The sequence below is a fragment of the Myodes glareolus genome, chromosome 15, assembly GCF_982192425.1.
Source record: "Myodes glareolus chromosome 15, mMyoGla1.1, whole genome shotgun sequence".
In the NCBI taxonomy this organism is placed as follows: Eukaryota; Metazoa; Chordata; class Mammalia; order Rodentia; family Cricetidae; genus Myodes; species Myodes glareolus.
Genome location: NC_142040.1, coordinates 72,838,203 through 72,847,562, shown reverse-complemented (window position 1 = coordinate 72,847,562; position 9,360 = coordinate 72,838,203).

Sequence of the window (9,360 nt, the reverse complement as noted above, 5' to 3'; positions counted from 1 at the left end):
GCCAAGCTATCATTCACTATCAATGGAGAAAACAAAATATTCCAGGATAAAAACAAATTTAAGCAATACGTAGCTACAAATCCAGCCTTACAGAAAGTATTAGAAGGCAAATCACAACCCAAGGAATCCAACATTCCCAACACTGCCTACAATAACTCAGACATCTAGCAACCCTTCACAAGCACAACTCAAAGAAGGAAAACACATACACTCTACTACCCAAAAAAATGACCGGAGTCAACAACCACTGGTCATTAATATCACTTAATATCAATGGACTCAGTTCACCTATAAAAAGGCACAGACTTAGAGATTGGATTCGAAAACAGGATCCAACATTCTGCTGTTTACAAGAAACACACCTCAACCACAAAGACAGACATCTACTCAGAGTAAAGGGCTGGGAAAAGGTTTTCCAGGCAAACGGACCTAAGAAACAAGCAGGTGTGGCCATTCTAATATCTAACAAAGTTGACTTAAAACTAAAATCTATCAGAAGAGATAGAGATGGACATTTCATACTCATAACAGGAACAATTCATCAGGAGGAAGTCTCAATCCTGAATATCTATGCCCCTAATATAAAGGCACCCACTTATGTAAAAGAAACACTTCTAGAACTCAAGGCAGTCATCAAACCACACACACTGATAGTAGGAGACTTCAACACACCTCTCTCACCAATGGACAGATCAATCAGACAGAAACCCAGCAGAGACATAAGAGAATTATTGGAGGTATTGAATCAAATGGACTTAACAGCTATCTACAGAACATTCCACCCAAATAGAAAAGAATATACCTTCTTCTCTGCAGCCCATGGGACCTTCTCAAAAATTGACCACATACTTGGTAACAAAGCAAACTTCCACAGATACAAAAAAATATTAGTAACCACCTGTGTCTTGTCAGATCACCATGGATTAAAGTTAGTATTCAACAACAATGCTACCCCCAGGAAGCCATCAAACTCATGGAAGTTGAACTGTCAGCTATTAAATCACCCCTGCGTCAAGGAAGAAATAAAGAAAGAAATTAAAGTCTTCCTTGAATTTAATGAAAATAAAGACACAACATACTCAAACTTATGGGACACTATGAAAGCAGTGCTAAGAGGAAAATTCATAGCACTAAGTGCCCAATTAAAGAAAACGGAGAAAGCACACATTGGAGACTTAACAGCACACTTGAAAGCTCTAGAAAAAAAGAAGCTGATTCACACAGGAGGAGTAGAAGACTGGAAATAATCAAACTGAGGGCTGAAATCAACAAAATAAAAAAACACAGAAAGCAATCCAAAGAATCAATGAAACAAAAACCTGGTTATTGGAGAAAATCAACAAGATCAACAAACCCCTATCCAAACTAATCAAACGGCAGAGAGAGAACATGCAAATTAATAAGATCAGAAATGAAAAGGGGGACATAACCACAGACACAGAGGAAATTCAGAGAATCATTAGATCTTCCTACGAAAGTTTATATGCCACAAAGCTGGAAAATGTAAAAGAAATGGACATCTTTTTAGATAAGTACCATATACCATAGTTGAACCAAGAACAGGTGAACAATCTAAATAGACCTGTTAGTCACGAAGAATTAGAAGCTGTAATCAAAAATCTCCCTACCAAAAAAAAGCCCAGGACCAGATGGTTTCAATGCAGAATTATACCAGAACTTCCAGGAAGAGCTAATACCTATACTCCTTAATGTATTCCACAATATAGAAACAGAAGAGTCATTGCCAAACTCCTTTTATGAAGCTACAGTTACCCTGATACCAAAACCACACAAAGACACAACCAAGAAAGGGAATTACAGACCAATCTCACACATGAACATCGATGCGAAAATTCTCAATAAAATACTGGCAAACCGAATCCAAGAACATATTAGAAAAATTATCTATTATGATCAAGTAGGCTTCATCCCAGAGATGTAGGGCTGGTTCAACATACGCAAATCTATCAATGTAATCCATCATATAAATAAACTGAAAGAAAAAAACCATATGATCATTTCATTGGATGCTGAAAAAGCATTTGACAAAATTCAACACCCATTTATGGTAAAGTTGTTGGAGAGACTGGGGATACAAGGATCATACCTAAATATAATAAAAGCAATATACAGCAAGCCGACAGCTAACATCAAATTGAATGGAGAGAAACTCAAAGCCTTTCCACTAAAATCAGGAACACGACAAGGCTGTCCACTCTCTCCATACCTCTTCAATATAGTGCTTGAAGTTCTAGCAATAGCAATAAGACAACATAAGGAGATCAAGGGGATTCGAATTGGAAAGGATGAAGTTAAACTTTCGTTATTTGCTGACGATATGATAGTGTACATAAGTGACCCCAAAAACTCTACCAAAGAACTCCTACAGCTGATAAACACCTTTAGTAATGTGGCAGGATACAAGATCAACTCCAAGAAATCAGTTGCCCTCCTATACACAAAGGATAAAGAAGCAGAAAGAGAAATCAGAGAAACATCACTTTTCACGATAGCCACAAATAGCATAAAATATCTTGGGGTTATTCTAACCAAGGAAGTGAAAGACCTATTTGACAAGAACTTTAAGTCTTTGAAGAAAGAAATTGAAGAGGATACCAGAAAATGGAAAGACCTCCCCTGCTCTTGGATTGGGAGAATCAACATAGTAAAAATGGCAATTCTACCAAAAGCAATCTATAGATTCAATGCAATCCCCATCAAAATCCCATCAAACTTCTTCACAGACCTTGAGAGAACAATAATCAAGTTTATATGGCAAAACAAAAAACCCAGGATAGCCAAAACAATCTTATACAATAAAGGAACTTCTGGAGGCATTACTATCCCTGACTTTAAACTCTATTACAGAGCTACAGTATTGAAAACAGCTTGGTATTGGCATAAGAACAGAGAAGTCGACCTATGAAATTGAATAGAAGACCCAGATATTAACCCAGAAACCTATGAACACCTAATATTCGACAAGGGAGCTAAAGGTATACAATGGAAGAAGGAAAGCATCTTCAACAAATGGTGCTGGCATAACTGGATGTCAACCTGTAGAAGAATGAAAGTAGATCCATATCTATCACCATGCACAAAACTCAAGTCCAAATGGATTAAAGACATCAACATTAATCTGTCCACTTTGAACCTGATAGAAGAGAAAGTGGGAAGTAGTCTACAAGATATAGGCACAGGAGGCCACTTCCTAAGTAGAACCCCAATAGCACAGACAATAAGAGAAACAATGAATAAATGGAACCTGCTGAAACTGAGAAGCTTCTGTAAAGCAAAGGACACTGTCAGTAAGACAAAAAGGCTACCTTCGGACTGGGAGAAGATCTTCACCAACCCCTCATCAGACAAAGGTCTGATCTCCAAAATATACAAAGAACTCAAGAAACTAGGCACTAAAACTCTAATTAACCCAATTAAAAAATGGGGTACTGAACAGAACAGAGAATTCACAACAGATGAACTTCAAATGGCCAGAAGACACTTAAGGGCATGCTCAACCTCCTTAGCGATCAGGGAAATGCAAATCAAAACCACTTTGAGATACCATCTTACACCTGTCAGAATAGCTAAAGTCAAAAACACCAATGATAGCCTATGCTGGAGAGGATGTGGAGGGAGGGGAACACTCATCCATTGTTGGTGGGAATGCAAACTTGTCAGCCACTGTGGAAATCAGTGTGACGGTTTCTCAGGAAACTGGGAGTCAACCTCCCTCAGGACCCAGCAATTCCACTCTTGGGAATATACCCAAGAGATGCCCTATCATACTACAAAAGTATTTGTTCAACTATGTTCATAGCTGCACTATTTGTAATAGCCAGAACCTGGAAACAACCTAGGTGCCCCTCAATAGAAGAATGGTTAAAGAAGGTGTGGAACATATATATATACATTAGAGTTTTACTCAGCGGTAAAGAACAATGACATCTTGAATTTTGCATGCAAATGGATGGAAATAGAAAACGCTTTACTGAGTGAGGTAACCCAGACCCAAAAAGAGGAATATGGTATGTACTCACTCATAAGTGGATTCTAGCCATAGTTAAAGGTCTTTGAGTCTATAATTTGTGATCCTAGAGAAGCTATATAAGAAGGTGAACCTGAAGAAAATCATATAGTTATCCTCCTGGATATTACAACTAGGCAAGATTGCCAGGCAAACTCGGGTGCATGGGGGGTGGGGGGTGGAAGTAGGGGAAGATGGTTAGGGAGAGGGGAGAGGGGAAGGATTGGGGATGGCTTGGGGGAATGGGAGGGGGGAGGGAGGAAGGATGGTTCTGGGAGCAGGGAAGTATATATCTCAACTGAGGGAGCCATTTTAGGGTTTGCAAGAGACTTGATTCTGGAGGGGTTCCCAGGCCCAAGGAGAGGTCCCCAGATTGTACTCTGGGCAGCAGAGGAGAGGGTGCCTGAACTGGCCTTGGCCCATAGCCATACTGACGAATATTTTGCATGTCACCACAGAACCTTCATATGGCGATGGATGGAGATGGAGACAGAGACACATATTGGAACACTGGACTTAACTCCCGAGGTCCAAATGAGAAGCAGAGGGAGGGAGATCGTGAGCAAGGAAAGCAAAATCAGAGGGGGCCTTCATCTGACGATGGATGGAGATAGAGACGGAGACCCACATTGGAGCACTGGAAGTCAGGACCGCGAAGGGTGCCTTCACCCACTGATACAAGGGGACTGATCGAATGAGAGCTCACCAAGGCCAGCAGGACTGGGACTGAACGAGCATTTGATCAAACCGGATTCTCTGAATGTGGCTGATATGGGGGCTGACTGAGCCCCCAAGGTCCAAATGAAGACTGAGAAGCCATTGACAATGGCACTGGGTCTTGTTTCGTCTGCATGGACTGACTTTTTGGGATCCTGGCCTGTTTGGATGCTCACCTTCCTGGACCTGGAGGGAGAGGGGAGGAACTTGGATTTCCCACAGGACAGGAAACCCTGACTGCTCTTGGGAATGGTGAGGGAGGAGGAGAGGGAGTGGGGGGGAGCGGGAGGGTATTGGGAGGAGGGGAGGAAGTGGAAAGGGTGTTTTCGGATACTTGAATAAACAACAACAAAAAAACAAACAAAACAAAACAAAAAAAACCAAAACCAGTGTAAAGTAGGAGCTGCTCCCATGGTCAAGGAAGAGGCAAAACTTCAAAATGAGTTCAGCTGGCGTAGAAAGGAAAAACTCTCAGAGCAGAAACGTCAGATCCATGTCCATATTAGTGAGCTGCTCAGGCAATCTGCATCAACAGCTGGAGACCAAGCAAAGAGATGAATCTTACTTTACGACATAATCTGTTAATCGAACTCTTTATTTAATATTTTATTGTACCTTTCTTAAATGCTGTTTTGTGGAACTGATATTTGTTCCCTGTGCCTTCTTGGTCATGTTTAATCTTCTAACCTAAGTATTTCTTCCAGTATCTTCTGTAGGGTCGGCTTAATGGATGTAATTCTTTAAGCCCATTTTCACCATGAAGATTTTTCCTTTCTTCTTAACCAGTGACAATTTTTATGGGTATCGCAATTGGGAGTGGAATCTGTGGTCTTTCAAAACTTTTATAACATCAGCTCAATTCCTTTTGGCTGCCATGGTCTTCACAGAGAAATTTACTGTGATTTTAATGGACCTGTTATTGTCTGTGACTCAATCTTTCCTCCTTTCTGATCTCAAGTTCTTTGTCCCATACATTTATTGTTTTGACAATTATATAATATGAAATTTTTTTTCTCTGGTTCCACTAGTTGTTCATTATGAGTTTTCAATCTTCATAGACACCTCTTTCTGTAGATTAGGGAAATGTTCTTCATCGATCTTGATGAAAATGCTTCCCGTCTCTGACCTGAATCTCTTCCCCGTTTACACCCTTTGTTCATGTTTGGTTATTTTGTACCATCCTAGATTTCTTGTATATTCCATTCTTGCATGATTTTTGGATTTGACATTTTGACTAAGTGATCTACTTTCTCTATCTTGGAGTCACCAACTGAACTTCCTTCCATTTCATCTAATATCTTAATGAGAATTTTCTCTGAATCTTTTGCTTGAATTCCTGAATTTTGTTTTTTTTGTTTGCTTCAGCAATATTATTCCTTGAATAAATTCTGTTGTCACATCTTGAACTGCTTTCATTATTTTATTTAACTGTTTTTGTGGACTTTGTTCTGGTATTTATACCTATCCTCTTTGAGTTCACTGATTAATTCTTACCTTTTGGAAATATTTGTCTTGTCCATCATCTAACTCACTTTTGAGAATACTGATTTTTGGTGGAGACTTGTTCTAGTCAGTGTCCTATTGCTGTCAAGAGACACATGACAAAGGCATTTTTAAAGCATTTAATTGGGGTCTTGCTCAGATTCAGAGGCTTCACCATTATCATCACTGGGGGCGGGCATGGCATAACTCATGTTAGAGCGGTAGCTGAGACCTACATCATCTGCCAGGTAGGCTTTTGACACCTCAAAGCTCATGCTCAGTGACACACTTCCTTCAAGGCCGGACCTAGTACAAGACCACACTTACACCAAGGCCATACCTCTCCACTCCCTGGTGAATAAGCACTCATATAAGTGAAGCTAAGAAGGCCACCACACTTGGTTTTGGGTTATTCATATTTGTGTATTTATAATGGCGTCAAGGAGACTTGTTATGTCAATGGTACTGTCTTGATAATAAAATATTGTCTCTCTGGTTGAATGAGTGCTTGAACCTCTACCTCCTAGTAACTGAATGTGTCAGGTAGTTACCGGCTGTATTGGGCTTCAGGTTAAGTCTTGGGTAATTCAGTTGTGGTGTTTGAATGGGGTTGAAGAACTACCCCATCTTAGCTCAAACTGAGTGAGGTTTCTAGTCTTGAGCAATTCCATTGTTGATGATTGAGTGGGGTTACAGAAGCACCTTGGCTTAGTCAAGCTAAGTGAAGTTTCTAAGTCTGGAAGCAGACCTTTTGTAGAGTTTGAGAACTGCAATTTTCAGGAGTCTGAGGGGGGGGGTGTGTTCTGGGAGTTTCCTCAGATAATGAGTGCTAATGGAATTGTTGATAAGAGTCACCGATTTTCTATCTAAAACGGAGAGCTAGAGTATGGGGGGTCAGATGCAGGACAATGGTCCTTGGGCACATTGCACGGGTGGGTCAAAGTTACTTTATGACATTCCATTATTTTTTTCAGCTACCAACACTGAAGCCAAGATTTAGGATGGTTTACCAACTTAGCAAATTGAAAAAGCCAAATAAAGTTGAACAAATTAAAAAAATATATATCCCTCTTAATTTCATAGATCGTCAAGTACCGGTAATTTGTTGATAAGGAGTTAAGGTGGAAAAAATCTACCCTCTATGCATGTGGTACTATTCCATGTGATGGGCTTCTGAACTAATAAGAGAAGAAATGGAAGTAAGGACAAGCATACACCTCTTTCTTATTAAGATTTTGCATTCTTTATTTACCCTCCCTCACCCAGCTCTTCCCATGTGCAAAACCCTTCATGTCTACTCTTGTGAAACTGAATATAACTGCTTCCTATGACAATTATAACACGAGAAGGCAGCTTTTAAAATGATCCAAGATAGAAAATGCCACCTGTGATCAGAATGAGATGGCAAAGATTTTGATTATCTATTTTCTCCATAAAGACTAATAATAGCTCAAATAAAAAAGGATACTAAGATTAAAGGAACAAATGTAAATCATGTTGCTGTGAATTCAGTCTTGCCTCTTTTAAGTAAATGAAATTTTTATATGCCTATATCTATATCCATATCTATATATATATATAAATCAATTAAGAACTGAAATTACCATGATTAATACTTGAAGATGTAGCCAGTAACCAAATTCATCCCACCTGCTAAATTAGTGTATGTGGCTTGTGCCCCGTTTCAATATGGTTCTATTTCCATGAAAACAGGTACTGTGTTGTTGTACAAAAACCACAGTTATCACATGAAAGGGAATGAGACATTGTTTATTTTGTAGCCACACATGAATGACATGTGTTATGTTAGCTATCTCTAGACAAAAATAAATGCCTAGTTACCACAAAGGGACCCAACAACAAACCATCCTAGGATTTCACCACAGCCCAAATTGACGAGAAAAATGAATTTATTGGGTTTTCTTACAGACCAAAGGGGGAGGGTTACTTACAATTGGGGTACTCCAGGGGAAATCTGCCACATAGATCATGGCTCAGGAATCCAGATTCAGGTTACCCAAGTACAGTTCGACAACATGGCAGCAATTTCTGGAACCATTTATAGATAACAGAATAATCAATTGATGCACCTTGAAAACACATTGTCTAAAAGAATAGGTTTATAGATTACAGTAAAGGGAAGTCTCTGCTATAGAATTCAGATGTTCTTAGCTGAGGTTAGGGGTTTGATTCTTCAAAGATATTGTGACATTCTCTCCAGTATGAAGACTGATGATAACTAAGGTATAAAGAAACTTAAAAGCATTTCCATGTCCATTGCTGTCTGATGTCTGTTGCTGTGATAAATGCCATGACTAAAACACAACTTAGAAGAGGAAAGGGATTACTCCAGTTTAGGTACTGGTCAGTCAATTCAGCCAGGGCAAGAGGTCAAGGGAGAAACCTTCACGCCGGAACTAAAGTAGAAACCATTAAGGAATTCTGCTTACTGACTTGTTTCCTCAGATTTCTGCATGACCAGAATTCTCATTTTCACAGGACCACCTGCCTAGGGCGGGACTGGGCATTAATCAGCATTCCAGGTTCCACAGACACATCTGTGAGCCAGTCAGATCTAGGCAACCACATAGCTGAGACTTCCTTAGAAAATGCAGAGGTGTGAAGTTTAACAGTGAAGCTTACTGAATTCTTTGGTGTTGACTGTGATATGTTGAAATATGATTAATGAGTTTGACACATTATTTTTATGTGTATCTTCTCTCCAGTATGAAGTCTCTGAGGATAATTAAAGTATGAAAAACACCTAATGGCCTTGCCACATTCTTTACATTTCTGGAGGACTAATTCTTTCATGCTTATGCAGTGACAAATTACAGCTAAACACATAGGTATATTCTGCACATTTGTAGAGATTCTCCCAAGTGTGAATTCTCTCATGTTCAGCAAGGGCTGAATGACAAATGAAACCGTCATCATATGCTTTGCTGTTGTGAGGCTGCTCTTCAGTTCCAATACTTTTGTTAACTAATGAAGTGCCTTTAAATGCCATGTCAATTCGTTCACATTTGTAGTGTTTCTCCCCATTATAAATTTTATGGAGGTTAGAAAGTGTTGAATTATTAGTAAAGTACTTGCCACATTCTTCACTAGGGTTTGGTTTCTCTCTGTTATGG